Genomic DNA, 26,660 nt, shown 5'->3' with positions numbered 1-26,660 from the left:
ACACCAAAATGATATTGTTTTGGTGCACTACAGATGGTTCAAGAGTTTAAGACTATTGCCTAAACGGTTTCAAAATTAGACCTTTGCCTCTAATGTCCTAAAAACAATTACAATTAGCTACATTGAATACAATTTTCACTTATTTGTAATTAATTCTCTCAATTTCTTATATTTATATACTATTTTTTATAATAAGAAAAATGTAAAAAAATAAAATCCAATTTGAATTTTTTGTTGGTTAACTTTTATTTTCTTTAAACAATAAATTTTTTTGTTTCATGTTTGAAAAAATTAGCCTAACGTCCTTTTTTTTATTTTTAATAATGACGGAAGTCCATAATATTATTTTATGACGTATCAAGTTCCCCGACCCCCGACACCCATCTTTTCAAATCAAACTGTCTCTCCCTCTTTTCCTCTCTCTTTGCTTTTCTGAAACTCCATCTCTGTCGCCGAAGTTCATTATCATTGTCGTTTTCTCCAACAACAATGATAGAGGGTCCTAATTTTTGTGGCTCAAATGGCTCGAATTTGTCAAAACACATCGTTTTGAGTACAAAACAACATCAAAATTGCCAAAACGATATCGTTTTGACAAATTTAAACAATTTGAGCCACACAAATGCCCTCAAACATTTTCCTTTCTCCAATTCTCTCTCCTTCGTCAAGCGAAGCTCAAAGCATTCTTATCCATGGACGATTTCACCGAATCACGAAGATATTGTCACCTTCGCCAACAAAAACTCTCTCTCAAAAAGCCCTACTGGAGCTGTTATTACCGTTGCCTCTGTTGGTCCCTTGTCCTTCTATAAATACACACATGCCCTAGAATATATATATATATATATATATAAGCTCGATTCTTCATCTATCACTGTCCAAGTAGCTCAACAGTTCGTTGGCATCAACATTGTCATGTACTAAAGCCCCACCATTGTACAGTTCATTGGATTCGCTTCCAACAAGACCACTATAGCGCTGTCTCTCATCACATCGGGCCTCAACGCTGTAGGGTCTATTGTCAGCATGTGTTTTGTGGATAGGTATGGAAGAAAGAGGCTGATGATTATATGTTCGGTATTATTTCTTGCCTTCTGGTATTGTCCGGTGTCTTTTACCAAGCTTCTGTCAACGCTTTGAAGATCAACAAAGTTGAATCCATCGCCTTTGGAAACTCTACCTGTGCGAGCTATCTAACTGCTCCGGATGCAGGGTCTTGGAATTGCATGACTTACTTGAGAGCTGAATTGGAATATGGATTCTGTTCAAATGGTGCTAACCCAATAAGTTTTTTTTTTTTTTTCTCCCAGTAAATTTGCAAACCGAAGAAATTTGTGCAAACCAGATAAATTTCAATTTGGAGACCACTACTGAGATTATTATGGTGGTAGAAGCATATCATTTGTGCAAGCAAAGCTCAAAGCATATCATTCATGAAGATTGTCAACTAATTACCCCTTTTTTTCTTTTTTTTTTGGTAATTGTTATGATACCCTTCAGGTCCACCAAGAGATTTGGCCCAAACAAAGAGAGGTTTGAAAGCTTAGCATTTCTGAATCTGGCACAGAGTGTAGTTTGTTTCATTTGGTCATTTATTAGTAAGTTTTTTTTTATTATTATATTTTTAATCTTAATCTTTTTTTCTTGTCTGTGTGATTTTTCCCTTTTATTTGGATTCAAATGTTACAGTTAAGTAATTAGTTTAATGTGCTGTTATGGGTCAGTGATAAAGCTTTGGTCCAGTACTAGTAGCGGTGGTGCTCCATGGTGGAGTTACTAGAGTGTTGGCATTACAAATACAATTGGCCCAACTATGGGGATTGAAGCTTTAAAGTACATCAGTTACCCTGCCCAAGTAATTTCAATTTGTTTCCATAGTTGACACTTTCTATGCAACTCTTTTTATCTATTTGTTGAAAGTTTAGCCCTTCACCATTGTCAATATCACCAGGGGAAATTTTATGATTTTGATACAATTTTTATAGTTGACACTTTCTATGCAACTCCTTTTATCTATTTGTTGAAAGTTTAGCCCTTCGCCATTGTCAATATCACTTGGGGAAATTTTATGATTTTGATACAATTTTTATACCCAATGATACCAAAGTCTCACAAGTGAACCAATAAGCCAACCTCTCTACAATGGTGGTGTTTGGTGTAGCTGTTAAAACAGATTATAGATTATAGCTTAACAGATTATAGATTATGACTTTAATCAGAAGCGGTTAATCTGTTTGGTATAGCTGTTGGATTATAGATTTAAGTTGCTGAGTAGTGTTTGTTAAATAAGCTGTGAAGTAGCTTTTTCAATTAATTTTTATTTTTTATTATTCACTATTTGTCTACATTTTTCATAAAAAATAATAATAATATTTAATAGTCCATTTGAGTCTTTTTCTATTTTTTAAAAAATAAAAAATAAAAAAATCTAAGAGTATAACCGTGAATTAACATGTCCACAGCAGAAGCTGATAATCAGAAGCAAGGGGTGAGCAGCTTCTCAGAATCAGCTTTTTTGACTTAAAATAAGTTGTTAGAATCAGAAGCTGTTTGAAATAAGTTTAACCAAACAGTCCAAAATAACTTTTTAAAAGCCAGAAGCCATAAGTTGGCTTAAAAAAGCTGCACCAAACACCCCCAATGTAAACAATCAAGGATAATACCCATTTTCAAACCATAGTTAACCTATCAGGCCAATGAGGGGCCATTGCTTGCTCTGCAATTGTGAGGACATGGGTTGAATATGAGTTTTGTTGCTTTGTATCTCAATAATGATCTGGTCAGGCTTGTGCTCAGTCCTTGGCACCCACTATTTCTTTAATTTAACCAACACTGGGCGATAGGCTTTAGTTGATTGAAAGGTAAATTGTCTACCCTATTTCTTTAATGCTCTGTTCGATCAAGCTCGAAAGATTCATCTATCAGCTTCTGAATCTGGCATTGATCAGGTATATATGAATGTATTAATGTAAATATTAGAGTATGAATCTCTGATTAGAGTGCTTGATATATATTGCTATGGAATCTCTTAATATAGTTAACCCATGAACCAAACAAAATATAAAGAAAATGGAAATTTCAGTGATATGAAAACCAACCTGATTGGTTTTACCTTTCTTGCCCATTCATTTGTAACATTTTGCATAAAAACATTTAGTTATATGTCACAGGCTAAATTTATAGCACAGTTTAACCAGCCTTTGAGGGAAAGTTTTTTACCTTTAGCTGCCCCAAACCGGATGAGACATTAACAATTCTTGCAGAACTAGAGAGTTGAAGAAGTGGAATGAGAGCTTGAGATAGCTGTTTAGGTCCGCAGTAATTTGTTCGTAAACACCCTTCTGCTGTTTCATAGGTTTGTTTTATAACCTTTTTCGCCATTTCAACTTTGTTTTATAACCTTTTTCGCCATTTCAACCGTCTCACCTACAATATATATCATTTTTAGAAGATTAAAATCCTTGATGTATGCAATAAGCATACATTTTTTTTGTTGAAACCCAGAATCTGGTAAAAGACTTACCTCTCTAGACTTAAGCTTTAAACTAGTAAAAGACTCCACATCCATTATGACTCTGCTGACCCCTGCGTTGTTCACCTGCCAAGAATTTACATCCATACATGTTAGTGAACAATTACCCATTAGATAGCTATAGATAAAATTAGTTTCAATCAATTTAGTTTGTTTCCAATCTTACCAATATGTTGAGCTTTCCGAATTTATTTTTGATGTAATCTGCTAAAGATAACATACAAAGGCCTAATTCTGGGTTCTTCTCGCAATTCTTCATCTGCTTCGACTTCATATTCTTCTATCCAAGTCCAATCTGGTAATTTCATTAATTACCCACTTTCATACTTGTATTTTTGAACTTGATCATGATACCAATTTGCCTATATATATGTCTGTTTTGTGATAGACTGTTAAAAAATAGCAAAAGTTCAAATTTTTCCTCTTCAATTGCTAGCTAAATAGCTCAACAAGGTTGGTCAGAATCATTATTTTTTTTCTTGCCTTCAAACTGTTTGATAAAATGTCTCTTAGGAAGTACTCAGTGTAAAACACCCTTTTGGACTTGTCCCCTATTTGAGATAGAGGACAAAGTCAAAGTTAAATAATTCTAATAATACAATTGATTACTAAGCAAAGCACATAACCACATACTTGGATTTTCCTGAATAGGCAATAAACAATAACAATATTGAGCCCTTTCTTTTTGGTCATTGACAAAAAATGATGAGTTTAATCCCCATATAGTAATAAGGAATCTGAAAAGGACTTGTTAATGAAATTGACTAACTAGTCAAATGAAGTTTATAAAATTCAGTAAAGTACATGGATGTCACGACCCAAACCCGCTCCTATGGGTTTAGCACCGTAACCGGCCAGTAATCCAAGATTACCGAAGGCCTGCTTAACAGTAATACAGTAAAACAAAATACAGGGGCTTGGCGGAAGCCAATATAGTAAATAAACAATGTCCAATGAGCTGTGTCAGTCTGTATGCAAAAAGATTTTTCATTCAAATATATACAGTCGGACAAAACAGTATGTACATACATACAATCATTCAGTTAAGGGACCTAATCCCTATTAAATAGTACGGTAACAGTAAACAAAACAGTTATAGAGATGGAAGGGGGAATAAAACACCCCTAAGCCATAACTTGACAGGCTCGGAACCTCGCAGTGAGGCACAGTGGTTGGCTTGACAAAACTGGAGTTTACCCCGACGCTTCTAACCACGTCTGGTCCCTGTACACCTACATATATATATGAGCAGTGAGCTAAAGCCCAGTGAATAACATAATGCGTAAAAGGATTTAGAATGAATGTCCTTACAATAATGAAAACAGTTCATTAAATCAGTATTTCAGTCGTTCAGTCAGTACAGTCATATGTGGTACATCCATTAGCATAACAGTACAGTAAACAGTAGGTCTTGAAAGACCGAACAGTAAATGATAGCCATCAATCAGTAAACAGTAGTGGTTCCAACAAGGGAACCGACAGAGATCTCTGTAACAGTAACAGTAAACAGTAGTTGCTAAGGATGCCACAATACAGTTCAGAATATAGGACATACATTCATTCAATTAACAGTAACAGTTCAGAAAGCAGTACAGTTCAATTGTTCAGAAGATAATCATTTTGAACATATCTTTACACAGTTGTTACTCACAGAGTTCTGGGCTACAATAAAGGTAGAGCGCGACTCCAGTCGCCAACCCTACACAGTTACAGATTGAACACACACTAAGCCACACAGTTGGGAAAGATAATAGCTTAATCCCTAATTGCCTCGGTGTGTTCTACATCTATATCCTCATTAAAATGTCTTAAACTAGGCCTAAGAATGCCTAGGATGGAATGAGGATGCAAAGATGCACTTTAAAAGCATTTTCAGAATTTTCAGAAAACAGGGATCACGCTCGAGCGTATGATACTCCGCTCGAGCGGACATGCAGACAAAGGTTTCCGCTCGAGCGTTCTGTAAAACAGTCAAAAGTGCTGGATAGGTGAAAATCACACTCGATTGGGCGCTCGACACCCGCTCGAGCATGAGACACCCGCTCGAGCATGAGACACAATGTCCCACTCGAGCATCAATTATTCCGCTCAAGCGGACTTCAAAACAGTGCAAAGTACTGGGAGCACGAATTACACACTCGAGCGCCAGTCACCCCGCTCAAGCGCGAGTTCAAAATCTGGAATTCCCAGATTTGAACCTCAAGCTCAGATTCAAGTTTTAAAACATAAATTTCGATCCTCTTGGGCCAATTTTCCAGAAAACATCCCAAAACTCATAGTTTAACATGATTCCAAAGCTCAATTGTAAAATCAAAGCCCAAGGGTGTTTCAAACAATTCAATTCCAAACCAATACTCAAGAACATAACTTCAATTGAACATGCATGAGTTTAAACCATTTTAAAGCTCAATTTCATGCTCTAATGAGCCAATTCTTCCAAAAACAAGATGAAATCATGGACTTAAACACAATATGAACATGCATATAACATTTTACCATGAAATCAACTCACAACTCACAATTCAACCATGTATGCATGATACAAGCTTTAATCCAACACTACAAGACCAATTCTTGACTTAACTCTTTAAACTACCATGATCCATGCTAGATAGAGCTTAAATATACAATTTAGAGGATGAAATTCATACCTAGGTTCCTCAATGACAAGTCTAGAGGTTCAATTTGCCAATTTACTCTTCAATTCTTCAAGTTCTGTAGCCAAACTCTCAAGAACAACTCAACCATCTCTCACTCTCTATCTTGGTCGGTTGTAGGCAACAAAAAAAACTGATGGGAGTGTTTTGATCAAGTGTACAAGGGCTCTAATATGTTTAGCCTACATGACCCACTAACAATGGCATTATGGTGATTAAGTCAAACTATACAATTATCAATATTTAGTCTAGTTTAATCATACCAAATCAATTTTCAATTAAATATACCATAAAATCATATAAATTCCAATGATCTCAAAACATCAATCAATTTCTGGTTTGGCCGCCGATAAGGCCTTCAATTTGCAGTTTAAACACAAAAACATGAACAGATCAATTAACAATCAACAGATAGAAAATGCATTTAAACAGATACAGTCAATCAATCAGTTTCGAATTTCAGTCAGTCAGTTCAGTATTTCAATCAGTTCGATTACCAATCATAATCAGTCTCAGTTTAGCAGTAATCAGCGGTTAATCAGTAAACAGTGACGAGGGTTGTTACAGTCTCCCCTCCTTAAAAAGAGTTTAGTCCTCTAAACTCGAGTTACCTTCATTTTGGAAGAAAACAGGATTCAGTGGAAACAGTTCAGGATATCTTTTAGCTATGTCATCTTCCCTCTCCCAAGTGGCATATACGCCACCATGGTTTTGCCAGTCAACTTTCACTAACAAGATCTCTTTGTTTCTCAATTTCTTAATCCGTCTGTTTACAATCTGAACAGGCCGTTCCTCGTAAGTGTAGTCATCACTCAGCACTACACGAGTAGGCTTTATCACATGGAAAGGATCCCAGAGGTAATCCCTCAACATAGAAATGTGGAAGACGTTGTGCATATGCCCCATTTCAGGAGGAAGCGCGACTTGATACGCCACCGGATTGATTTTCTCAAGAATCTCATACGGTCCGATGTATCTAGGCGCTAACTTGCCTTTGACTCCAAAACGAGTCTGGCCTTTCATCGGTGTCACTTTCACAAACACGTGATCACCCACTTCATATTCTCTGTCCCGTCTTCTGACATCAGCATAACTTTTCTGTCTGCTCTGTGCGGTTTTCAGTCTCTGTTGTATCAGTTTCACTTTCTCAGTCGTTTCGTATACAATCTCAGGCCCAAGCAAAGGCCCATCTCCAACTTCTGCCCAGCAAATCGGAGATCTACATTTTCTGCCATACAATGCCTCGAAAAGGCGCCATACCAATACTTGAATGATAGTTGTTGTTGTAGGCGAATTCAGCTAAGGGCAAATGACTTTCCCAGTTTCCCTGAAAATCAAGGACATACATTCTCAATAAATCCTCTAGAGTCTGGATGGTCCTTTCTGACTGGCCATCGGTCTGGGGATGATAAGCACTACTCAGTCTCAATTCAGTACCCAATGCAGTCTGTAAGCTTTGCCAAAATCTCGATGTGAACTTCGAATCCTTGTCGGAAACAATGGACATAGGCACTCCATGTAGTCTAACTATTTCATCAATATAGAGTATAGCCAATTTGTCCGCATTATAAATTGTCTTAACAGGTAAGAAGTGAGCAGATTTAGTCAGTCTATCAATGATAACCCAAATTGAGCCCATACCTTTACTGGAGCGAGGCAATCCCACAATAAAATCCATGGTGATATGCTCCCATTTCCACTCCGGTATCGGTAAGGGCTGCAATAAGCCTGCGGGTCGTTGATGTTCGGCTTTAACTTGTTGGCAATGAAGACATTTCGATACAAAATCAACAATTTCTTTCTTCATTCCTGGCCACCAGAAATTTAATTTCAAGTCTTGGTACATTTTCGTATTCCCTAGATGGATAGAAAATTTTGGATTGTGGCCCTCTTGCAAAACTCTTCTTTTCAATTCAGTATCATGTGGTACGCACAGTCTTTCTTGAAATTTCAGTACATTATTTTCAAATTTGAAACCCGGTCTTGGTTTAGTTTCCCTTTCTTCGATGATCTTCTTCAAGAAGTCATCTAGTTGCTGTTTCTCTTTAATCTCTTCAATCAGTGCTGGTTGAGCAGAAATAGCAGCTATTGTTCCACCTTGTTCTCGTAAAACAATTTCAATTTCAGATTTTTCAAGGTCACAAAGCAATTCCTTCTGCCCGGTAAGTAAACAGGCTAAATTTCCAATTGATTTCCAGCTCAGTACATCGGCAACGATGTTGGCTTTTTTCGGATGGTACAAAATCTGTAGGTCATAGTCTTTAATCAGTTCTAGCCATCTCCGCTGTCTCATGTTCAATTCTTTCTGTGTGAAGAAATATTTCAAACTCTTGTGGTCGGTATATACTTCACATGTCGCCCCATACAGATAGTGATGTCAGATTTTCAGTGCAAATACTACTGCAGCAAGTTCCAGATCATGGGTCGGGTAGTTCTTTTCATGCGGTCTCAGTTGTCGGGAAGCATAAGCAATAACTCTCCTATTCTGCATTAAAACATATCCCAAACCCTTATGAGAAGCATCACTAAATACAGTATAACCATCCGTACCTGAAGGTAGGGTAAGAATCGGTACAGTTACAAGTCGAGTTTTCAACTCTTGGAATGCTGATTCCCTTTGGTCAGTCCAGTCAAATGATATCCCCTTTTGAGTTAACTGAGTCAATGGTAAGGCAATTTTGGAGAATTTTTTGACAAATCTTCTGTAATATCCAGCCAAACCCAAAAAGCTTCGGACTTCGGTCACATTTGTTGGTCTAGGCCAGTTCACTACAGCTTCAATTTTCTGTGGATCAATGGAAATTCCATCATTGCTAACAACATGCCCCAAAAACATAACATGATCAAACTAAAATTCACATTTAGACAGTTTAGCATAAAGTTTCTATTCTCTTAGGGTCTGTAGAGCAAGTCTCAGATGATGTTCATGTTCTTCTATACTTTTGGAGTAAATTAGTATGTCATCAATGAATACTACAATAAAGTTATCAAGGTATGGTTTAAAGATTCTGTTCATGAGGTCCATAAATGCAGTAGGTGCATTGGTAACTCCAAAAGGCATAACTAAAAATTCGTAATGTCCATACCTCATTCGAAAAGTAGTTTTGTCAATGTCTTCTAGTTTAACTTTCAACTGATGGTATCCTGATCCGAGGTCGAGCTTAGAGAACACTTGAGCACCCTGTAACTGATCAAATAAGTCATCAATACGTGGCAATGGGCATTTATTTTTCGCAGTTACCTTATTCAGTTCATGGTAGTTAATACACAGTCTCAGTGAGCCGTCTTTCTTCTTTACAAATAAAACAGGAGCGCCCCATGGCGAAGTGGTAGGCCTGATGAACTTCTTATCTAGTAGTTCTTACAGTTGCACTTTCAATTCCTTCAGTTCAGGTGGAGCCATTCGGTAAGGAGCTTTAGATACTGGCTGCGTTCCCGGAATCACATCAACGGTAAATTCAATCTCCCTGTCAGTCAAATCCCCTGGCAGATTATCTGGAAAAAATCTGGGAATTCTCTGACTATAGGAATACTGTTCACGTTAGCATTATCATCAGTAGATACAGTCAACATAGAACACAAATATCCCTTACACCCCTTTCTAATCAATTTAATAACTTTCACAGATGAAATCAAATACGGAGGAGGTACTACTCCAACCCCATTAAACACAAATTCGGGTAAACCCGGTGGACGGAAAATTACTTGTTTCGTTACACAGTCTATGGTAGCATGGTATTTCGTTAACCAGTCCATTCCCAATATTACGTCAAAATGATCAATGTTCAGAGGCAGTAAGTCAATAAACAAATGTACATATCTAACAATAATTTCACAAGCAGGGTACATATATGCACAGGTCATAGATCCCCCAATGGGTGATGATACAGCTAACAGATAATTCATGGGTTCTAATGGTCTATTCAATTTTCGCGAAAAAGCATGCGACACATATGAATACGTAAACCCCGAATCAATCAGTACATAAGCATTTTGAGTACAAATAGAGAGAATACCTAACACAATGGTCTCGATATTCTGCACGTCTCCCAATACTAGGGCGAACACTCGGCCCTGCCTCATGGACTCTTTCCCGGTAGCTTTGGGGTTCGGTTTTGGTGCAACAGTTGATGCGGCCACCCTTAGTGTAGCTTTACTACTGGCTTGTGGAGCAGAGGGGCAGTCTTTAACCATGTGGCCTACCTTGCCACACCTGTAATAGGCTCCAGATATTTTGTAACAGACCCCTTTGTGCTTCTTGTCACACTCAGAACAGGGTGGTATGAAACCACTCCCTTGGCTGGGGCTAGTTGCTGACCCCGTATTCTGTTTCTTGTTCAATGGGTTATGCTTGCCTTTCTTGAATTTAAAACCCTGCCTTTTACCACGTCATTCAGACGCTGGTGTTTCAGTTTTCAGTGCTTCGATGTTTCATTCAACCATCAAGGCTCGGTCAAGAACATTTACATAATTCGGTAATTTCAGAACATTTATTATGTCGATTATTACAACATTAAGGCTGCCTTCAAACTTTCTGGCCTTCTTGTAGTCAGTGTCAACCATATGTGGTGCATAACGGGCAAGTTCAGTAAATTTTGTCTCATATTCAGCAACGGACATTGTGCCCTATCTCAGCTGTTCGAATTCAGTTACTTTCCTGTCCCTGACACACTGAGGGAAATACTTTTCAAAAAAGGTTCCTTTGAATTGAGCCCAAGTCATTACAGTATTGTCATTACGGATAAGCATCCACCATCTTCTAGCTTCTTCTTGCAGAGTAAAGGTGGCCAATAGCACTTTATGTGCTTCGGAGCACGGAAAAACCTCAAATAATTTTTCGGTCTCGAAAACCCATGCTTCAGCTTTTAACGGTTCAAGGCCTCCCTGGAAGGATGGCAGTTTCATTTTGTTGAACTTATGGGTGAGAGCAATTATATCCTCATCATTAATATTCACATTCTGCTCCGGCTGTACCGGAGGAGGAGGTGGGGGCTGTTGATTCTATTGTTGATCTAGTCTCTCAGTTATTAGTTTCATCATTCTTTCCAGTCTTGCCATTCTTGCCTCAGAGGATGAGGATTCAGATTCATTTGCAGTTCTCGCATTATCCATTTCACTATAGGTAGTTATAACAGTTATCAACATAGGCAGTCATTTGTTTAAACAGATTAACACATTAGCATGCATTCAGTCATGTCATAGCCATACACTTATCATGCTCATGTAATGCCCTAATCGCTTTTCTAGGACATCCTATAGCTCATTGGGACACGTGTGTGCGGTATAACTCATGGTAAGTATCGCTCTGATACCACTCTGTCACGACCCAAACCCGCCCCTATGGGTTTAGCACCGTAACCGGCCGGCGGAAGCCAATACAGTAAATAAACAATGTCCAATGAGCTGTGACAGTCTGTATGCAAAAAGACTTTTCATTCAAATATATACAGTCGGACAAAACAATATGTACATATATATAATCATTCAGTTCAGGGACCTAATCCCTATTAAATAGTACGATAACAGTAAACAAAACAGTTACAGAGACGGAAGGGGGAACTAAAACACCCCTAAGCCATAACTTGACAGGCTCGGAACCTCGCAGTGAGGCACAGTGGCTGGCTTAACAAAACTGGAGTTTACCCCGACGGTTCTAACCACGGTCTGGTGCCTGTACACCTACATATATATATATATATGAACAGTGAGCTAAAGCCCAGTGAATAACATAATGCGTAAAGGGATTTAGAATGAATGTCCTTACAGTAATGAAAACAGTTCATTAAATCAGTATTTCAGTCGTTCAGTCAATACAGTCATATGTGGTACATCCATTAGCATAACAGTACAGTAAACAGTAGGTCTTGAAAGACCGAACAGTAAATGATGGCCATCAATCAGTAAACAGTAGTGGTTCCAACAAGGGAACCGACAGAGATCTCTGTAACAGTAACAGTAAACAGTAGTTGCTAAGGATGCCACAATACAGTTCAGAATATAGGACATACATTCATTCAATTAACAGTAACAGTTCAGAAAGCAGTACAGTTCAATTGTTCAGAAGATAATCATTTTGAACATATCTTTATACAGTTGTTACTCACAGAGTTCTGGGCTACAATAAAGGTAGAGCGCGACTCCAGTCGCCAACCCTACACAGTTACAGATTGAACACACACTAAGCCACACAGTTGGGAAAGATAATAGCTTAATCCCTAATTGCCTCGGTGTGTTCTACATCTATATCCTCATTAAAATGTCTTAAACTAGGCCTAAGAATGCCTAGGATAGGATGAGGATGCAAAGATGCACTTTAAAAGCATTTTCAGAATTTTCAGAAAACAGGGGTCACGCTCGAGCGTATGATACTCCGCTCGAGCGGACATGCAGACAAAGGTTTCCGCTCGAGCGTAGGCTTACCCGCTCGAGCATTCTGTAAAACAGTCAAAAGTGCTGGATAGGTGAAAATCACGCTCGATTGGGCACTTGACACCCGCTCGAGCATGAGACATAATGTCCCGCTCGAGCGTCAATTATTCCGCTCAAGCGGACTTCAAAACAGTGCAAAGTACTGGGAGCACGAATTACACACTCGAGCGCCAGTCACCCCGCTCGAGCGCGAGTTCAAAATCTGGAATTCCCAAATTTGAACCTCAAGCTCAAATTCAAGTTTTAAAACATAAATTTTGATCCTCTTGGGCCAATTTTCTAGAAAACATCCCAAAACTCATAGTTTAACATGATTCCAAAGCTCAATTGTAAAATTAAAGCCCAAGGGTGTTTCAACCAACTCAATTCCAAACCAATACTCAAGAACATAACTTCAATTGAACATGCATGAGTTTAAACCATTTCAAAGCTCAATTTCATGCTCTAATGAGCCAATTCTTCCAAAAACAAGATGAAATCATGGACTTAAACACAATATGAACATGCATATAACATTTTACCATGAAATCAACTCACAACTCACAATTCAAACATGCATGCATGATACAAGCTTTAATCCAATACTACAAGACCAATTCTTGACTTAACTCTTTAAACTACCATGATCCATGCTAGATAGAGCTTAAATATACAATTTAGAGGATGAAATTCATACCTAGGTTCCTCAATGACAAGTCTAGAGGTTCAATTTGCCAATTTACTCTTCAATTCTTCAAGTTCTGTAGCCAAACTCTCAAGAACAACTCAACCCTCTCTCACTCTCTATCTTGGTCGGTTGTAGGCAACAAAAAAAACTGATGGGAGTGTTTTGATCAAGTGTACAAGGGCTCTAATATGTTTAGTCTACATGACCCACTAACAATGGCATTATGGTGATTAAGTCAAACTATGCAATTATCAATATTTAGTCTAGTTTAATCATATCAAATCAATTTTCAATTAAATATACCATAAAATCATATAAATTCCAATGATCTCAAAACATCAATCAATTTCTGGTTTGGCCGCCGATAAGGCCTTCAATTTGCAGTTTAAACACATAAACATGAACAGATCAATTAACAATCAACAGATAGAAAATGCATTTAAACAGATACAGTCAATCAATCAGTTTTGAATTTCAGTCAGTCAGTTCAGTATTTCAATTAGTTCGATTACCAATCATAATCAATCTCAGTTTAGCAGTAATCAATGGTTAATCGGTAAACAGTGACGAGGGTTGTTACAATGAAGGTCAATAGATTAAAAGTAATAATGAGTTTATCATGAAAGATAAAAGAAAGCAATATATAAAACAAAAAGAAAAACTGTGTTTTTTCTTCTATGCAAGTCAATAATTCATAGAAGATGGAAGGTGTACTAGTTCTTTTCAAGCGGCCATCATCATTGAAGCACTTGGAATAGTTTGCGAGAGGGTTTATTGCTTCAGTCTCACTGCTATGTCCTTTTGGTTAGGATTCCACTTTCAAGTAGTTCCTGATACCATGCCTTTAGTATTGCTAGTATATGCCTTATTATTTAAGTAATATTTGTTATCTGCATTCAAACTTGTTATGCTATTATATATCTACAGTGCCTAAAAGGAACAGATGTTATTTGTATGTTGTTTTAAAAACTTGTTGTAGTGATTCTTGCAATATTAGTGGAGCTAATGATCCTAGTGGTTTGATCATGTAGATACAGTTGCTCTCGAATATAATGAGTGGAAAGATTATCTTACAGTTCTCCCATTTGTGGTAACTGTTGTAGCATCTGTGTCTTTGATTTCTATAAATTCTAAGTTGATCCACGCAACTTCAGGATCCTCAGCCCACACGTGTGATCCGACTATGATGTTTACAGTAGTTCCCTGGATCGTTGAAGAATCACAGAAAAGGTAATGTGACCATTGTTTTATAGAGAATAGATTGATCGAGTTACTTGAAAATGAAGAAGATGAACCATGAAAGCTTACCATGATTGTGATTCTCCTATGTGATCATCTAATGCAGAATGGCAATGTAGAGAAGCCAATGGATTTTTGTTGTCTAGAGAGAAAATGGCAGTGCTAGTAAAGAATGATGGAGTGAAGATTTGTCGGAAATAAAAATTAGACAGAATGTTGAAAAGAATAGGAAATCCCGGTGGTGGTAACTCAAAAGAAAAAAAGGCAGAGATGCTGACTTGGCATCTTTTTTTTTGGCTCATTCGACACATGATGCTAACTTGCCACCAAAAGAAGCATGCCAGCTGTGTGTAGGCAACACAGAGAATTCATATGCAGTTGATGCAAGGGATAGTTTTTATGTTAATGCTTATTGTTGCAGCCATCTGATGAGTGGACCTTTTGCTTTGCCAATGTTGAAGGCCTTTGGGTTCCTAATTATGGTTGTGCATTGCTAAAGCCAAGCAGTGGGGATTACTAGCTGTCATTGGAGTGGTTATAAAATTATAAAAGTGTCTTATTACTTAAATAATTTGACATTAAGTTATTCCTTTTTGGATGGTTGGAAGTTAAATGGATGTAAATTTCAAAATGATTCATAATATATGTATTGTTTTGTTTATATACATGGTATAGGTTGCACGGAATACATACAGGTTATGGACAAATTAAAAAAAAATAATAATATCATGTTTTTGGCCACTAAATAATTGGTAGCCCAAAAAGACAGTAAATATTTTTAGTAACTAAATAGTTAGTGGCTAAAAAAAATAAAATGAATAAAAAAACTTTTGGTGACTAAAATTTTAGTAGCCAAATAAAAATAGACTTTTGGCGACTAAATGTTTTAGTCGCTAAAAATGCGATATAAATTTTTTTTGAAAGCTTTTGGCGATTAAAAAATTGGTCGCCAATTTAGCCTATCAATGACTAAAGTTTTTTTGTCGCCAATACCTTTACTTTTGGCGACTACTTGTTTAGTCACCAATTTAGGACTTTTGGCTACTAAAATTTTTTTAGTCGCCAATACCTTCACCGATCGTCTTTCTGTGACCAAGTTGGCAACCAAACTATTTAGTCGGAAAAACCTTTTGGCGAATAAAAATATGACTTTTGGTGACTAAAAATTTAGTCGCCAAAAGTGCAATTTCTTATAGTGTGCTAGCTAATGGATTTGGATTTGTTTCTCAAATCTGACTCAATAGTTTAATTATTGTGGAGTTAAATGCTGTGCATAAGAATAACAATTGATAAGACCACTTGTTTAGCCTAGAGTTAAAAACACATTAATTAAAGTATAAAAATTAGAAGCCTAACAAATAGTTATATGGTGAAGTAAAGTAGTTGACTGTGGAACAAAACATTTATTGTACAAAGTTGACCCAATTCTTTGTGTTTGTGTGTGTGGAAAATGTGAAATTGGTGGATCTGAGAGTTGAGGCCAAAATCTAGTGAATCGAAAATTAGTTCTCTGTTTTTATCTCATGTTGATTTATTCTGTTAACGTTTCTTAGTTCACAAAGGTTCAATTATTACATTTGACCTGAATTTTAACAGCCAATATTCTTGTTGAGAAACAACTACAAATCAATGTGGCATAGAAGTCACTGTTGTTCGTCAAATGGTACTCATTCTGAGTCTCAATTTGATAATTTGAATTATTTACTTTTTAGAGTACACTGAGTAAATTATACTTGCAAAAAATCAAATTGATTGGATATCAAAAATATTTTTATCAAATCACATTTGTATCTTAAAAAAAATTACGGGTAAGTATGATTTTAAATATAAAACTTAATTCAAATATTATTTGATGAAAAGGCTAATGATATCCAGTCAACTTAATGTTTTTAGGTACATACTACTCAATGTACTCTAGAAATGAATGATTTAAATCACCAAAATAAGATCTGAAATAAGCCAAATTGAATGCGTAATAGTTACTGCTGTGCACAAGATACAATCACCACCCTTCATAAGCATGGGAGTAGAGGACTACCTAACAATATAAGTTAAATGTGTTAATGTGAACACTTATTATGTCCTAAGTTAAATAATACTATTTATTTAAGTGTAGTAAAGAACAACGACCAAAATCTTTAAAAATATCTCAATCAATTCTCTTTCATGTCACATTTGAAACTGAGAGGGTAATTTTTGGTAAAAATTGGGCCAAGCTATGTGATAGGCTTCGTGGCCCAAAGTGCCAAGGACTTGGTGAAAAGGCCGCAAGGTTACTCCGGCCCAGGAGAGGTATGGTTACTCCGGCCCAGGAGAGACAGGGTTACTCCGGCCCAGGAGAAGCAAAGCTACTCCGGCATAAGAGGGACAAAGTTACTTCGGCACAGTGACTGTAGAGGTACTTCGGTCCGAAAGCAACTTGGAGTTGTGTCGGTCTTGGGGTTATACTGGTCGAAAGTCGCTGGTTCGGTCTAAAACCGTACTATGGGTTCTATGTGGAAAGCCGAGATAAGAAAGGGAAGACAAAAGAACCGAACTATGAATGAGTTCGGTCCATTCGGTGGCTTAGTATAGCCAAGTTTTATTTCGGTCAAATGGTGGTTCGGCCATGGAGGAAACCATCCCACTTGGTTTAAGCAGTGGGGGAGGGTGTAAAAGGATAAGCATTATCCTTAGGAGTATGAATCCTAGGAGGACACTGCATGGAGAAATACAAGTCCTACTAGGATTGTGCCACGGGAAACTTATAAAAGCCCACAAACATCACCTTGGGGGAGGTAATTGAACATAATTCTTTCTGAGAGCATAAAACTTTGTCTATTTGTCAAGCTTACTGACTTAGGCATCGGAGAGGTTTCCGGCACACACCCGCCGGCTAGCTTACGTTTGTGTTTTCAGGTGGTAAAGCGACGTCGTACGGAGGAGCGTGGACTTGGTCAACAGGATTATACGAGGAGAATTATTTCCTCCCCGTACAATTGGCGCCGTCTGTGGGAACAAACAGACAAGAACAAAAACCTCTTGACTAAGCTTCTCCTTTTTTTCAAATCAATGGCACACATTGAAGAACTACCGCAGTCCGCCGTCGACGAGCTAACTCCAGACGGAGGCGCAAGGCGAGAAGGATTACCCTCTGTCCCTCCTATGGCAGATCTGGAGCCCCAACAACATAATTCCAGGAGGAGTGGCAGGGGAAGGCGGAATAGCAGCCCTCGTCACTCTCAAAGTCCTGACAGGCAAAGGAGGAGGATTGATCCTCAAACCCTGGAAGATCGCGTAAAGGAGCAAGATGAACTAATTCGGAAGATGGCGGTGGACATGGAGGCTTTGAAACGCCAGATGAAGACTAAAGATGTGGCGACAGGAGAGGGGCGTAAGCACAAGACGCCCCCTCGCCACCCAGAGAATCGTAGTAGGAATACTATACCCTCCCAAGGAGAGAGCAGAAGCCTCAGGACAGGCGACACTCATTCCTTATCTTCCAAAACTCGTCACTCCAGGTCTGATTCCTTATCTTCCAAAACTCGTCACTCCAGGTCTGAGAGGACGAGATCCGAGAGATCATACACTGAAGGAAGCACGTATTGGCCTTCGCACTCACACCAAACCAGGTCTAGACAGACAGAGCTGCCCAGGTCATCCGACTTACGAACCGTGCTCGAAGAAAAAGCACGATGCAAAGAGGATGCTAGGGTGTGCGATCCACACAGAGTCTCTGCCTTACAACGATTGGCTCCTCGGACGCATGGAAGCGTCGAGGTTGGAATGCCAATACCGCGCCCAGCGTATGAACCAACGGAAAAAGCCTTAGCAAGACTACAGACTTCGCCGTTTGTTCCCGCAATTGAAAACGCGCCCCTACCATCAGGCTTCCTTCAGTCGAAATTCACTACATATGAAGGGAAGACGGACCCGTATTCACACTTGAGCCACTTTCGCCAAGTCATGGCTGTGTACAGGCGAAACGAGGCTTTAATGTGCATACTCTTCCCATCAAGCCTTGGTGACCTCGGCTTGACTTGGTTCGAAAAGCTCCCAGAGGGCAGCATAGCCTCCTGGGCCCAATTGGCAGAAGCGTTCGTAACGAGGTTTCGAACAAACACTAAAACACCGGTGGAGATAGACCAGTTACTCTCCATCGACATGGGTGAAAAAGAGACCCTCAGATCTTACAACAGTCGCTACTGGGAGACATTCAACCAGATTGGAGACTGCCCCACCAATCTAGCCATTGCACAATATAAAAGAGGCCTACCAGTAGGGAACAGACTAAGGGATTCGATTACTATGACGCCACCCCTCACCATGGAGGCCCTGATGGAAAGAGTGCATCAGCACATCAGGGTAGAAGAGGATGGCGCACGTGCAAAAGCAAAATCTAGTACAACCATAGTACCAGAAAAGAAGACCTCAGCAAAGGTCAATACAGTAGATCGGCAGAATAAAAACGGGCGTGGCAGACGAGATAACGGAGAAGACCCAGACAAAAGATGGTTGAGAATCCGCACTGCCATAACAACGGTATTCAAAAAACCAATATATCGGATTCTGAGCGAAATAAAAGATCAGCCTTTTATCAAGTGGCCAGCCAAGCTAGGGGAAGCTCAGAAAAATTACAACGATAGATCACGGTGCACCTTCCACAAAGAAAAGGGGCACCGAACTGAGAATTGCACGCCACTGAGACAGCACTTGGAAGAATTGGTGGCAGCAGGCCACTTGGACAAATACATTGAAGGAAGGACGCAACCGGCCCCCCAAGATCATAATGACCATCCCAACAGAATGCCAATCGATGCACCGCCTCAAGGTATTATCAATGTCATACATGGAGTTTTTGAACCTGAGCGCGTATGCGAGCTCAGAGGGTCAATCAAAAAGGCTGAGCACTTTAGAGAAGTGCTAGGTGCCCAACCTACCACCAAGAAAGGAATGACGGAGGCAACAAACATCATGTCTTTTTCGGATAAAGACCTGGATCGAATATACTGTCCTCACAATGATGCTCTAGTTGTCACTCTCCGAGTCAAAGATTTTGACGTCAAGCGGATTCTAATCGACCAAGGTAGTTCATGTGAGATCATGTACTACGACACATCCAAACAACTGAAGCTGCAAGACAAAGACTTAGCGCCTGCAGTTTCTCCCCTGATTGGATTCAACTCCACGCCAGAGTGGCCTGTCGGCAAAATAATTCTTCCAGTCAGAGCAGGGAGTGTAACAAAACAAGTGGAGTTCTGGGTATTGAAGGTCCCCTCCACATACAACATCATCTTGGGCAGAACATGGCTGCATGCCATGCGTTCGGTAGCGTCATCATACCATCAGGTAATGCGGTTCCCCAATGACACCGGCATAATTGAAGAAGTCTATGGCGATCAGATCATGTCAAAACAATGCTTCGCCACAGCGAATGGAAGCCGAGCTGCCAAAGGATACGTTCATTCGGTGGAAGAACCAGAGAGTAATGAACTATTCGCGGACGTCGGCAAAGAGGCTGATCAGAAAGCGGTGGAGGACTTGGTGGAGGTAAAAATAGATGAGAAGAACCCGGATAAGTTCTTCTTGCTTGGCTCATCGTTGTCCAGCACTGAGAGATTAGAGGTCTTGGAATTCTTGACCTCTAATATCGAAGTGTTTGCCTGGACACCTTACGACATGCCAGGCATTGATCCAAACTTCATCAGTCACCAACTCAATGTCCACCCATCCGCCAGACCTGTCATTCAACGCACACGCAGATCGGCACTCCACCACGCCGAAATAGTGGCAGAAGAGGTAGGCAACCTGCTGGAGGCAGGAGCAATAAGGGAAGTGCACTACCCAAGATGGATTTCCAACACAGTCGTAGTGCCAAAAAAGAATGGTAAATGGCGTGTCTACGTCGACTACAAAACAGTCAACAAGGCGTGCCCAAAAGATAGCTTTCCTCTACCAAGGATAGATCAACTGGTGGACCTAACGGCAGGGCATAACCGACTTAGCTTTCTGGATACATACAGAGGCTACCACCAGATCGCTATGCATGAACCAGACCCGGAGGTCACATCCTTCACAACACCAAGGGGCTTATATTGCTACAAGGTCATGCCCTTTGGCCTAAAGAACGCAGGGGCAACATTCCAACGGATGGTCACCAAGATGTTTGAACCATTGTTAGGCAAAACAATGGAGGCTTACATCGACGACATGGTGGTCAAAAGCAAGGATGAGAATGACCATCTTAAAGATCTAGGCGAGATGTTCCAGATCCTGAAGAAACACAAGTTGCGCCTCAATGCGTCCAAATGCGCATTCGGAGTTGGATCTGGCAAATTCTTGGGCTTCCTGGTGACCAACCGAGGTATAGAAGCAGACCCCTCTCAGATCAAAGCAATCCAGGAGTTGGAGAGACCAAACTCAGTCAAAGAAGTGCAGCATCTCACTGGTATGGCGGCTGCACTCAACCGGTTCATAAGCAGGTCATCAGACAGACTACGACCGTTCTTCCAAGCTTTAAAAGCCAAATTTGAGTGGGATGAAGAATGCGACCGAGCTCTGGAAAGCTTGAAGGAGTACATGTCTTCCCCACCACTACTTGTTACTCCAGTACCTGGTGAAGAACTCTTTTTGTACCTGGCAGTCTCTCAGCACGCAGTCAGCGCAGTGTTGGTTCGTGCAGAAGGAATACAACACTTACCCATCTTTTATGTCAGCAAGACATTGTTGGGAGCCGAAACAAGGTACTTGCCCTTGGAGAAACTAGCATTAGCATTAATGATGGCATCCAGAAAATTGGCGCACTACTTTCACGCCCACACCATAGTCGTCCTCACGGCCTTTCCACTAAAAGCTCTGTTTGAAAGGGCGAACTTTAGCGGGCGAATTTTGAAATGGGCTGTAGAGTTGGGACAATTCGACATAAAGTTCCAACCCAAAACCGCAATAAAAGCTCAATCTTTGGCAGACTTCGTCGCAGAATTTACTCCTGGAAGTCATCATATCTGCCCAGTCGACCTAACTGACACAACCGAACTGGGGACGGAAGTTGACGCCGGAATAGCGCAACCCCTAGTAGAAGGTAGACAATCAAGCACCAAGGCAGACCGTACTAAGGACAACAAGGAAGAGACAAACAAAGGCCCACCAACAGTTCAAACAGAGGACGAAGGACAGATAGCCAACATGGACCATGAAGAAAACACCATCCTTGACCCCACGGCATCATCTGATCCTTCCACTTGCTGGAAGTTATTCGTTGGAGAAATGTGGAAGCTCTTTGTCGATGGAGCATCCAACCGACATGGTGCAGGGCTTGGCATAGTCCTCATCTCTCCAGACGGCCTGGTTGTAGAGCAAGTAATCAACCTTGGCTTCCCAGCATCCAACAATGAAGCGGAGTATGAGACGCTTCTCGCAGGACTCAAGTCGGCATACTACATGAAGGCCACCAAACTAATGGTATACAGTGACTCTCTGTTGGTGGTAAACCAAATTTCTGGCGAATACGAAGCAAAGGATGACAGAATGGCCAAGTACCAAGAGTTAGTCAGAACAGAGATCAAGAAGTTTGATGTAGTAAGGATAGAACAAATTGGCAGGGAGGAAAACAGCCGAGCGGACAATCCAGTAGGCCTTGCCTCAATAGCAGATACATCAATCCCTCATCCACTACTCATCGACTTCTTACCAAGACCAAGCATAGAAGACCCCGAAGCAGAAGAAGTATGTTGCACAGAATTAGGCCCTTCATGGATAGATCCCATCATCCTGTTCCTAAAAGACGGCATCCTACCAGAAGAGAAAAAAGAAGCCAACAGAATAAGGGCAAAGTCGCAGCGATTTTGGCTATCTCCATCTTTGGCATTATACAAGAAGTCATTCTCTGGGCTTTACCTCAAGTGTGTTCATCCCAGCAAAGTAGAAGCATTCTTATTTGAAATACACGAAGGGGTGTGTGGAAGTCATCAAGGGGGAAGGTCGCTCGCTTACAGGGCTATTTCGCAAGGATATTGGTGGCCATATATGCAGGCAGACTCAGAAAAATATGTGAAGAGGTGTGAGAAATGCCAAAAATTCGCGCACCAAATACATCAACCAGCAAGAGAACTCCTACCATTAACTAGCCCATGGCCTTTCGCAATGTGGGGCTTGGACATAGTAGGTCCACTTCCAACAGCGCCCGGCGGCAGGAAGTTCTTTCTCGCAGCAATAGACTACTTCACAAAGTGGGTGGAAGCAGAAGCGTTGGCATCAATCAAAGAGAAAGACGTGAAGAAGTTTGTTTGGCAGAATATCATCACTCGGTTTGGCATACCAAAAGCACTAATCTCAGACAATGGTACTCAGTTCGACGGCAGAATCTTCAGAAGCTTTTGTGAAGAGTACAAGATAGAGTTCTACAATTCCACACCGGCATATCCTCAAGCAAATGGGCAAGCTGAAGCATCAAATAAAGTCGTCTTGGATGGACTAAAGAAAAGGCTAGAGAAAGCAAAAGGCAAGTGGGCAGATGAACTTCCTCACGTCTTATGGGCTTACCGCACCACGCCCCGGCGATCAACTGGAGAAACACCATTCTCCTTAGCTTATGGAATGGAAGCAGTGATCCCACTAGAAGTTGGCCTCCCCACAATTCGAAGCAAAAATTTTGATCCAAACTTAAATGGAGAAGCCATAGCCTTAGAACTTGACATTGCAGAAGAAAGAAGAGAAAAAGCACTAGTCCACATCGCCTCATACCAACGAGAGTTAATCAGAAAATACAGCAAAAAGGTGCATCCAAGACAATTCAAGATCGGGGATTGGGTACTACGCAAAGTAATGGGAAATACCTTGATCCCAGGAGACGGCAAGTTAGGCCCAAATTGGGAAGGTCCTTATAAGGTGGTTGGGTTAGCAGGCAAAGGGGCATACCACCTAGAAGACAAGGATGGCAAGGCAATCCCTAGGCCATGGAATACAGCCAATCTCAAGTTATTTTACTTTTAGCTTTTCTTCTTCAAACATATGTAATTTCTTTTTCCTTCAATAAAACAAGCAATTCTTTTTCAGCACAAGTTATTTTTTGTAAGAGTTAGCCTTAGTATAGATTAGGTTTAATACAGGCATTTTATTCTAAGTTAGTTGGAAAAACTAACTTAGAGGTTGGCTGGAATAAACCAACACTTGTTACTCTTCAGCCGAAGTAAGGGTAAGACTGAAGAGTGGTTGGCTGGAATAAACCAACTCTTGTTACTCTTCAGTCGAAGTAAGTGTATGGCTGAAGAGTGGTTGGCTGGAATAAACCAACACTTGTTACTCTTCAGCCGAAGTAAGTGCATGGCTGAAGAGTGGTTGGCTGGAATAAACCAACTCTTGTTACTCTTCAGCCAAAGTAAGTGCATGGCTGAAGAGTGGTTGGCTGGAAAAAACCAACACTTGTTACTCTTCAGCCGAAGTAAGTGCATGGCTGAAGAGTGGTTGGCTGGAATAAACCAACACTTGTTACTCTTCAGCCGAAGTAAGTGCATGGCTGAAGAGTGGTTGGCTGGAATAAACCAACTCTTGTTACTCTTCAGCCGAAGTAAGTGCATGGCTGAAGAGTGGTTGGCTGGAATAAACCAACACTTGTTACTCTTCAGCCGAAGTAAGTGCAAGGCTGAAGAGTGGTTGGCAGGAATAAACCAACACTTGTTGCTCTTCAGCCGAAGTAAGTGCATGGCTGAAGAGTGGTTGGCTAGAATAAACCAACTCTTGTTACTCTTCAGCCTAAGTAAGGGTATGGCTGAAACTGGACTGGCTAGATTAAACACTTTGTACTCCTCAGCCGAAGTGATTATATCGGCTAAGGAGTGGTTGGCTAGTAAGCATAGTTTAACAAACCAAAACCGAAATAACAGCTGGAGTAATAGAAGACATTACAGAGTACAGGCATACATATCACAACCGGAATAAGAGTTGAAGCAAATTTTTTCATTCATTGAAACTATTACAAGGAAGATTCATAGTTCGGTTACAACGGCAAAGAACAACAAGGAAAAAATCAAGAAAAAAATCTTCGATTTCGGCGTCGAAGGCAGCATCGGCGTCGACCTGAAGACCGGTTTCAGGCGCAAGGACGTTTTCAGTAGGAAGAATGGTTTCGGCCGGAGCCACGGTTTCACTTGGTTGATCAATAGTTAAATCTTCCACCATGGGCTCCGACCGAACTACTTGATCTGCATTCACAACCGGAGTATCCTCAGGGGCAGAGTCTTCGTCAGAGTCTTCATTGTCTGAGCCCTCAAGAAACTGCTGTTGCATGGCATTGGCGTATTCCATCAGGGAGTTCGGTATAAAGTAGGCTGGAGTGTTGAAAACCTCGGTCTGAGGATCATGACCGAGCTTCTCAACGGCTCCCCTCCAGCCGCACTTAAAGAACAGCTCCTTGGCAGCATTGCATTGTTGGGCATAAGCATCCTCTGCTCTCTTGAAGCCTTGTTTGTCAGCTTCCTTTGCCTTCTCCTTTATTTCGGCATCTTTCTTTCTTTCGAGCTTCACCAGCTCGCCCAGGTATTTGTCCTTAAGAGCTATGGCAGTCTTCTACCTTTCTGCCTCAGCCGAACTAACTAGTCCGGTCAGCCTGCTGTTCTTAGCCTGAAGCTCGGCCATTTGCTTCTTGATTTCTTCTACTTCGGCCGACTTCACTTCGGCTTCTGCAACGGCATCCCTTGCCGTCTTTCTGAGTTCCAGCACCTTCTTGTGAGTATTGTAGTTTTTTTGAATTGCCTGGCAAAAAACGAGGACTCACCATGAGCCGAAATAAGAGTTCACAAAATTAGACAGAGAAATGGACAGAACGGCATACCAGGATCATGGACTTCGTTGCAGACCGAATGGACTTTAATTCGGTGTTTAGCTGCTTTTTGTGGTGCTCCATATCCTTGGGGAGGCACACACTCTTGGCCAGACTAAAGGCCAACTCGTGATCTTTTTCGGCGACAACCGAATCAGCATCCACGACATCTCGGTTTTTAAAAGTCAATTTTGGTACCCAACTGGTGGTAGTTCGGTCGGTGGGTTCCGGTTGGGGGCTCGGTGGCAAGATTGGTGGAATAACAGTCTTATCTTCATCAACCAAACTTGGTTCAGACTCGCTGGTTCGGGCGCGCTTGGTTCGGCGCGATGAAGACGGTTGTTGAGAGGGGAGGGCCACAACAGCAGGCTGCGTTTGGCTGGGTGACGGTACTTCGGGCCTGCTTGTTTCGGTTAGAAGCGCCCTTAGTCTGCTCTTCTTGGCCATTTCCTCTTCAGCAGTTAAAGGAATTAATCTTATTTGCGGCAAGTTTGGGTCTGGCTCTGGGGCTTCTTCAAGAAGAAAGTCAGTTACTCTTGCTTTTCGGTGACCGCTGTACCGGTAGGTCGGCTTAAAGTTTAGAAGCTTAGCCCAGCTCCTTTCTTTACACCGTAGTGCGGCTCGCAAGATCGCAAGGTTGGGATAGCTGTACAAGGAATGGAGGTAGGCGAAATCTGCGAAACAAGAACTGTTAGTTCGGTTGATAGACTAAAAAAACCGAAATAAAATACAAGGAAGAAGAACGAAGTCAAATTACCGGGCTCTCCCTTTTTCCAATTTATAGGTCGGCCAGGAATTTGGGCTTGAAAGTCCTCAAAGTTCCCAGAGACCCAGAAAAAATCGTCGTCATTTAGATCTTTGTCCGGTGTGTGTTTAACTATCTTCTCTCGGCGGCGGCAAATCCTAAGGTAATAGACCCACCCAGCATCTTTTGAGCCGATGGAGTATTGATGGAATATTTCGGCCAGGCCAAGGTTTAATCCGGTTTGGTGGTTCAGTGTGGCTATCCCCATTATAATGCGGTATGTATTGGTGGACAGTTGGGTGGGGCATAACCTAGTTTGCCTAAGAAATTCGCAGATCAACGGTTGGACAGGAAACCGTAGTCCGGTTTCTATTATGGATTGAAGGGTAAAAGGGACGAAGCCTTCATTTTCCCAAGGAATAACATCTTTTTTGGCCAACGTCAGATGGACGTTATCAGGAATTTGGTAATCTTTCCTAAATTCGGCCATGCCACCAGGGGTCTCAACTAGATACCTATACTTACCCATCTGATGAATAATTTACTTATAATTTATATCGGTGCAAAAATCGTGCTCAGTAGCTCGGTTGAGCGCA

At 40.7% G+C, this 26,660-nt stretch overlaps 1 long non-coding RNA gene across 4 annotated transcripts; it reads left to right on the top strand.

The window, feature by feature from the left end:
• Positions 1-388: 388 nt before the first annotated feature.
• Positions 389-15,189, top strand: LOC114287422 (uncharacterized). Of its 4 annotated transcripts, XR_014363629.1 has the most exons (4): positions 390-1,598; positions 1,725-1,855; positions 14,440-14,515; positions 14,631-15,189. It is a non-coding gene; the product is annotated as an uncharacterized LOC114287422 (long non-coding RNA). The 4 variants fall into 4 exon arrangements; XR_014363628.1 differs by having other exon boundaries at positions 389-1,855; XR_014363630.1 differs by lacking the exon at positions 1,725-1,855 and having other exon boundaries at positions 394-1,598.
• Positions 15,190-26,660: the final 11,471 nt, after the last annotated feature.

This window comes from Camellia sinensis, chromosome 3, assembly GCF_055761805.1.
Source record: "Camellia sinensis isolate YWXY chromosome 3, ASM5576180v1, whole genome shotgun sequence".
In the NCBI taxonomy this organism is placed as follows: Eukaryota; Viridiplantae; Streptophyta; class Magnoliopsida; order Ericales; family Theaceae; genus Camellia; species Camellia sinensis.
This window is presented reverse-complemented; position numbering and strand designations above follow the sequence as displayed.